The sequence below is a fragment of the Pteropus alecto genome, unplaced genomic scaffold (assembly GCF_000325575.1).
Source record: "Pteropus alecto unplaced genomic scaffold, ASM32557v1 scaffold78, whole genome shotgun sequence".
In the NCBI taxonomy this organism is placed as follows: domain Eukaryota; kingdom Metazoa; phylum Chordata; class Mammalia; order Chiroptera; family Pteropodidae; genus Pteropus; species Pteropus alecto.
This window is the reverse complement of record NW_006443124.1, coordinates 17,874,700-17,881,992: the sequence shown is the minus strand read 5'-3', so window position 1 is coordinate 17,881,992 and position 7,293 is coordinate 17,874,700. Positions and strand designations below refer to the sequence as shown.

At 38.6% G+C, this 7,293-nt stretch overlaps 1 pseudogene; it reads right to left on the bottom strand.

The window, feature by feature from the left end:
• Positions 1 to 1,701: 1,701 nt before the first annotated feature.
• Positions 1,702 to 2,553, bottom strand: LOC102886281 (annotated as a pseudogene).
• Between the last annotated feature and the right edge of the window lie 4,740 nt (positions 2,554 to 7,293).

The following is a 7,293-nucleotide window of genomic DNA, read 5'->3' as shown; positions in this document are numbered from 1 at the left end:
AGTATTATTTAAAATAGTGCCTATTATTAAGTAAATGGATAAGAAGAGGTGGTACATGTATACAATGGAATATTTTTCAGCCATAAAAAGAATGAAATCTTGTCATTTGCAACAACATAGAGCACCTAGAGGGTATTATGCTGAATTGAGTGTCACACAGGGAAAGACAAACACCATATAATTTAATTTATATGTGAAATAAATAAACAAAACAAATAAACAAAACAAAAACAAACTCATAGATACAGAGAATATATTTATGGTTGCCATATTGGAGGGCCATTGGGAGGCTGGATGAAAAAGGAAAAAGGATTAAGAAGTACAAATTGGTAGTTACAAAATAGTCATAGAAATATAAAGTACAGCATAAGAAATATAGTCAATAATACTGTAATAACTATGTATGGTGTCAGATGGGTACTAGATTTATTGGAGTGATCACTTCACTTTATAAAATATATAAATGTCTAATCATCTTGTTGTACACTTGCAACAAATATAACATTGTATGCCAACTGTAATTAATTTTTTTAATTATAAAAAAGTTAGTGCTTTTTGAGTGTTTCTTATTCACTGAACAACTGTTTTTTCTCTATGTCATTTATCATTAAAAAATACTTGTAATTAGTTCCTAGTGTTCTCACCATTTATATTGAATATGTTCCATTTTTGACCTATAAAACATTTTGGAAATACATAAAATGCATCTTGATTAAAATTTTATTCTATGTCATAAATATTTTAAGTTAGTCATATTTTATCACATAAACTATCTCTTTTTACTATTTTATTTTCTCACATCTGTGTGTTCAGAACTTTAAAATTATGAAGAAAAGTTTATTCTCTATCAATTTTGAAAATAGCACTAATTTCTGCCAGCTACATTAATCCATTCTATAGATACATTATAAAAAGATCAGTAAATTTAAGTCTAATAAATTATTTTGCGGAGCTGGTCTAGAAAAGTAATTATGTGAGTAAATAAGTGAGTGGAGTGGTCCCCATCCTTTGGTAGTTGAGAATCACTTGGAGCTCTGCCAGTCAGATTCCTGAGCTTCATATAACAGGTTCTAATTCTGTTGGTCTAAAATGGGCACAGAACTACTTTGTGGATATGAATAATGGGGAAGGCAAGCCACTAACACAAGTGATCAGAGAGCCACTTATTGGAAGCACTGACATAAATTTGAAGACTTTTCACTTGTATAGGATCAAGAGAAATTCATAGTCTTCTTAAGTAGAACAAAGCAACACTGGAAAATTTAATTGATTCTCAATAATCTATCATCATGCTTATTAATTTAACCAGTGAATGCTTCTGAGGTATCACCTGTGTGCCGGGGGATGTTCTTCATTCTATGGGTAGAGACACTGACCTTTCTCCCATGGAACTAGCAGGAAGTTTGGAAAATGTTAGAGTGCACATGGTCATCAAGTAGAAGTGGTGTAGAGCAGGATGGGCATAGTACATTGTCCTGTATCAGCATATTATCTAGAAAAATTGGACAGAAATTCTAAGATAAAGACAGGAAAGGACTTTAAACATTTTTTTTTTAAATTTCTGCAGGTGCAAAAAAAGTTGCAACTCAGTAAGATTAGTTGACTTCCAGATTCCTACAGGAGTTATATTTTAACTCACAAAATACCCCTTTGCTAGTACATCTCGGAGTTGCTTATATCTGATAGTGGGATTTCTTTCCTCTACCTAGAGGATGGACACTTCCCCATCAACATTTTTAGTGCACTTACAACTTCCTTGTTTCTGAGACTGCAGGCAAGAGGGTTCAGGAGAAGAGTGAGGACAGTTCCAAAGAGAGAGACCCTGATTTAACTTTGGAGTCTCAGCAGAGGCAGGTCTCATGTATATGCACATGAATGGACCAAAATAGAGACCCGCCACACAGGTGAGAGGAGCAGGTGGCCGGAGCCTTGTTCCTGCCTTCTGGAGAGTTCATCCGGAGTACAGCAAGGAAGATGAAAACATAGGAGGACAAGATGAGAGATAAGGGCAGCAGTAAAACAAGGATGCTTGTCACCACCACTGCCTTCTCGTAGGCTGAGATGTCCTCACTGACAATCCTAAGGACAGCCATGACTTCGCAAAAGAAGTGAGGGATCTCTCTGGAGCTGCAGATGTGAAAATGCAAGGTGAAAGCAGTATGGCCCAAGGAAGTTAGTGCCCAAGACATGGCAATCATCTTCAAACAAACCCTAGGACTGATGATGACTGAGTACCAGAGAGGATTACAGATAGCCACATAGCGATCAAAGCACATGACAGTTATAAGGATGCATTCTGCAATGCCCACAGTCAGGGAGAAAAATACTTGAGTCCCACAAGCCAGGAATGAGATGCCTTGCTGACCAGAGAAGAAGTTGGCTGCCATCTTGGGGACAATGCTAGAGGTCAAAGTCAAATCCATTAAGGAAGGACAGCTGACTAAGCAGGAAGTACATGGGGGTATGGAGCTGGGAATCCAACAAAATGAGGAGGATCAGCAGAGCATTGCCAGTAAAGGCGGCCATGTAGATCAGGAGAATGATGAAAACCATGGCTGTGATGTTTCTAAATTCTGGAAAGAAGGCCAGGAGGGTAAAATCTGTGAGTTTTGTGTCATTCCTTCTCCACATGACTGTGGTGACAACAGACAGAGAAGAGATTTGTAAAAATTGTCATAGTAGTAAAGTAGTTCCTTATTAAAGTTTGTAAAAAAAAAACAAAAACAAAATTATAACAATGGCAAACATAAAAATATTCAATTATATCACTTGTCTTGTTGGTAATAGCCAATCATATACTGCTAGTGGGAATGTAAATTGGTACAGCCACAATGAAAAACGGTAGGGAGGTTTCTCAAAAAATTAAGAATAAAATTTACCATATGACTAAGTATTCCCTTTTCTGTGCATCTACCAAAAAAATTGAAAAACATTTATCTGTAAAGATATATGTACCCAATGTTCATTGTAGCATTATTCATGGTGGCCAAGACATGAAAACAATTGAAGTGCCCTTCAATAGATAATTGGATAAAGAAGATATGGTACATATATACAATGGAATATTACTGAACCATAAGAAAAGATAAAATATTGTTATTTGTGACAACATGTATGGATCTTAGGATGATCATGCTAAGTGAAATAAGTCAGACAGAAAACTCCGAGAATAATGTAATTTAATTCATATGCGTTATATAAAACTGAAAGCAAAAAATGAAGAAGACAAACAAACACTCATAGACATAGATGACAGTTTAGTGGTTACCAGAGGAAAAGGAAAATGGAAAGAGTTAGATAATAGTAAAGAAGGTCAAATAAATGGTAACAGAAGGAGATTTGACTTTGGGTGATGAACACACAATGGAATATATAGATGATATATTATTAGATTGTACACTTGAAACCTATATAATTTTATTAATCAATATCTCCCCAATAAATTTGATTTAAAAGGATTTTAAAAATTTATCCATGATCACTTGAATCAGTTTTTAATATTTTTTATATTATTTGTCCATGCCCTAGTGTATGTAGGAAACCAGTTGTACATATTATAATGCATTCCAGTAACTTTACAGTATGAAAGACATTTGCATATATTAACACTGAATTTATACATATTTCCAAGTCAGATATTATAGACTTCATTCTGGCCGTGGGAAAACATTGCTAATATAACCTATACAAAGATTTTTCTAATTTTAAAATGTTCCTGATTTATGGGATCTAGTCAAGATGGCAGAGTAGGTAAACACTGTGTTTGCTTCCTCCCATTACTGTATTAAAACTACAAATAAATTATAAAACAACCAACCTGGAGAACCATTTGAAGACTAGCCGAAGAGAAATCCTGTAATTAAGGATGTAAAGAGGAGGCCACATAGAGACTTGTAGGAGAAATGGAGATGCAAAACAAGCTGGCTCCACAACCACATGTGGTGGTTGAGAATTGGGAGGGATATCTCAGCTGTGGAGATCGCCCAACAAGGTGAAGGGCTACAGCCCAACACTGAGGCTCCTTAGCCAAGAATTTTAGTGCCAGGAAAAGGAGCTCCCACAATATCTGGCTGTGAAAATCAGCAGCAATTTTGAATGTCCAGGTAAGAGGAAAGACAACTGGAAACCCAGACATTCCCTTAAAGTGCCTGCATACAGACTCACTCACTTCCAGGCACTCACCCTGGGCTCCAGCAAAGGGACAGCAGCTAGGGAGGTGCCAGAGACATACAGGGAAAGACTAAGTTGTGTCACTTCAGGGACAACTCCCATTGTCTTTTTGTTGAGTCTCTGTCCTGTGCAGCCTTCAGGTGAAGCACCATCTTGCCTGCATTGAGCCCTCCATCCATATGACCAAATGTGACTCTGCCTAGTGAACTCAACTGGTTCCACCCTGATGACTCCCTAAGATCCCACCCCACCCAACTCCAACATTGCTGGAGGCATGTTTGTGGATAGGCAATACCTGGAGCTCTCAGAAGGAGGATCCTTCAGAAGCAATCAACAGGCCTTGGCTCAGACACCACTGGAGTCACTTTCAGTGGCAGGCAAGTGTGACAGACCTTGGTTTGCATGACAGCCTCTCTCGGAGGTCCCAGAAACAACATACCTGAAGCCTGTCATTAGACACAACAGAGCACCACTTGATCAGCTATGCAAGTGGCACACATAAAGGGTGGTCTGAACAGGCATACAAGCCCACTGGGACAAGTCCCGCTCCAAAAGTTTAGCTTCCACATGGCAGCTCATTGCTGTGGGCATGGCCAATCCTCACAGCCAATTAGCTAGCGAGTCAATTTTACCTACTGATATGCCAACAGCAATTGAGGCTCAACTACAAAGGAGGGCACATACAACCCACACAAGGGACACTCTGGAGTACCTAATACAAGTGATCACAGAGACTGCACCACTGGGCATTCCAGGGCACTTATACATAAAGTCACCAGGCCAAGACCGGGGGACATAGCAGATCTACCTAGTTCAAAGATACAAACACAGAGAGGCAGCCAAAATAAGAAAACAAAGAAACATTACCCAAATGAAAGGACAGGAGAAAACTCCAGAAAAAGAACTGAAATAAGTGGAGGAGAGCAACCTACCAGATATATAGTTCAAAACACTGGTTTTAAGGATGCTTAATAAACTTAAGAGAGGAGTAGATGACCTCAGTGAGAACTTCTACAAAAAATAGTAAGGAAAAAAATGACATAGAAACCATAAAAAGTACCATTCTGAAATAAAGAATATAATAACTGAAATGAAGAATACACTAGGAAAAACAACAATAGATTAGATGAAGCAGAGGATTAAATCAGCAATTTGGAAAACGACGTAACAGTAAACACCTAATCTGATCATCAAAAAGAAAAAAAAATGTGTAGTGCCAGATGGGTACTAGAGTAATCAGGGAGATCACTTCATAAATTAGACAAATGCTTAATCATTGTGCTGTATACCTGAAACTAATTAAAAATGAGGATAGTTTAAGGGGCCTCTGGGACAAAATCAAGCATAACAAAATTTGTATCATAAAAATACCAGAAGGAGAAGAGAAAGAGCAAGGGATTGAAAATGTATTTGAAGAAATAATGATGGAAAACTCTCCTATCCTGGTGAAAAAAGAAATGGACATAAAAGTTCAGAAAGTACAGAGAGTGCCAAACAGGATGAACCAAAAGAGGTTCACAACAAGACACATCATAATTAAAATGCCAAGGTTAAAGACAAAAAGGAAATAGTAAAAGTAGCTAGCAAAAGGCAGCTAGTTATTTACAAGAGAGCTCCCATAAGACTGTCTGCTGATTTCTCAAAATTTGTAGGCCAGAAGAAACTGGCATGAAATATTCAAAGTGATGAAAACAAGGACCTACAACTGAGACTACCCTACCCAGCAAGGCTATAAATTAAAATTGAAAGTGATATTAAGAGCTTTCCAGACAGGAAAAAGTTAAAGAAATTTATCACCACTAAGCTAATATTGCAAGAAATGTTAAAGGGTCTTCTTTTTTGTAAAAAAAAAAAAAAAAAAAAAAAAGGAGGGGGAAACATAAAGAAACATATACATGAATAATAAAATGGCAATAACTATGTACTTATCAATAATCACTTTAAATGTAAATGGGTTAAATGATTCAATAAAAAGGCATAGGGTAGCTGAATGGATAAGGAAATAAGACCCATACATATGCTGTCTAAAAGAGACCAATGTCAGATGGAAAGACACACACAGACTGAAAGTAGAGAGATAAAAAATAATATTTCACATAAACGAAAATGAAAAAAACTGGGGAAGCAAAACTTAAATCAGACAAAATAGACTTTTAAACAAAGGCTAGGAGACTGAAAAAATAATGGCGTAGGTGAGAGAGGCTCTGTTCATCCCTCTGGCGACCAAATCAAAGTTGTGATGGAAACAAGGAGCAGCAGCAAGGAAAAATTACCTGGGGTCTAGATGAATAAGCCACAAAAATAGGGTGAAATACAAAAAATCACCCTGCAACGGCAAAAGGTAGGACGGGGCGAGGACCCAGGGCTGCCTGGTCTCAAGCAGCTGAGTGAGACAGAGGCTGAGGCAGTGGTAGTGGAAGAAGTCTCTTAAAGGGGCCGTATCCATAAGTGGATTTTTGCGGTGCCAGACTTGCTCCTTGTGAGCACCAGTGATGATTCTGCTGCATGCAGTGGGCACCAGGGACTTACAGGAAGACATTGTCGGAGTGAGGGTACAGGTGAGACTCGCTCTGTACAGAAGTGCCAGCCGTATCCATTGTTCCCTGTTGAACCCTTCCCCCTTCCCAGTGTGCAGACACAGCGCCACCATAGCCATGAAGTCATCAAACTGGATAACAGAGGTCATTCTGCCCAGAGGATTCCCTGAAACCCCACCTCCCCCAACTCACAGCCCCACCCAAGCCATATCCAGGTATAGCCTCAGCAAGTCAAATGCTCTTTGCTGAGCAGCACCTAGACTCACACTGGAGGCAGCTGGCCTCTGTTTCTGGTGTGGCCTTGTGAGACAACTATAAGCACAGCATCTGTGGATTGCTTGCTGAATCTTAACAGGTGGCCCCAAAGGGGTAGAGGCTTGTGCTAAGTTTGGCCTGCAGCTGAACCCCTCTCAGGACTGTGGCACTGGACACCTACTTCATAAATCCACACTAATAAGACTGGGAGACTTAGGAGCTTTGCTTATTACATAGAAACAGACATGGAAAGGCAGCCAAAATGGGAAGACAAAGAAGCAGAAACCATATGAGAGAACAGAACAGAGATCCAGATATAATGGAGTCAAGT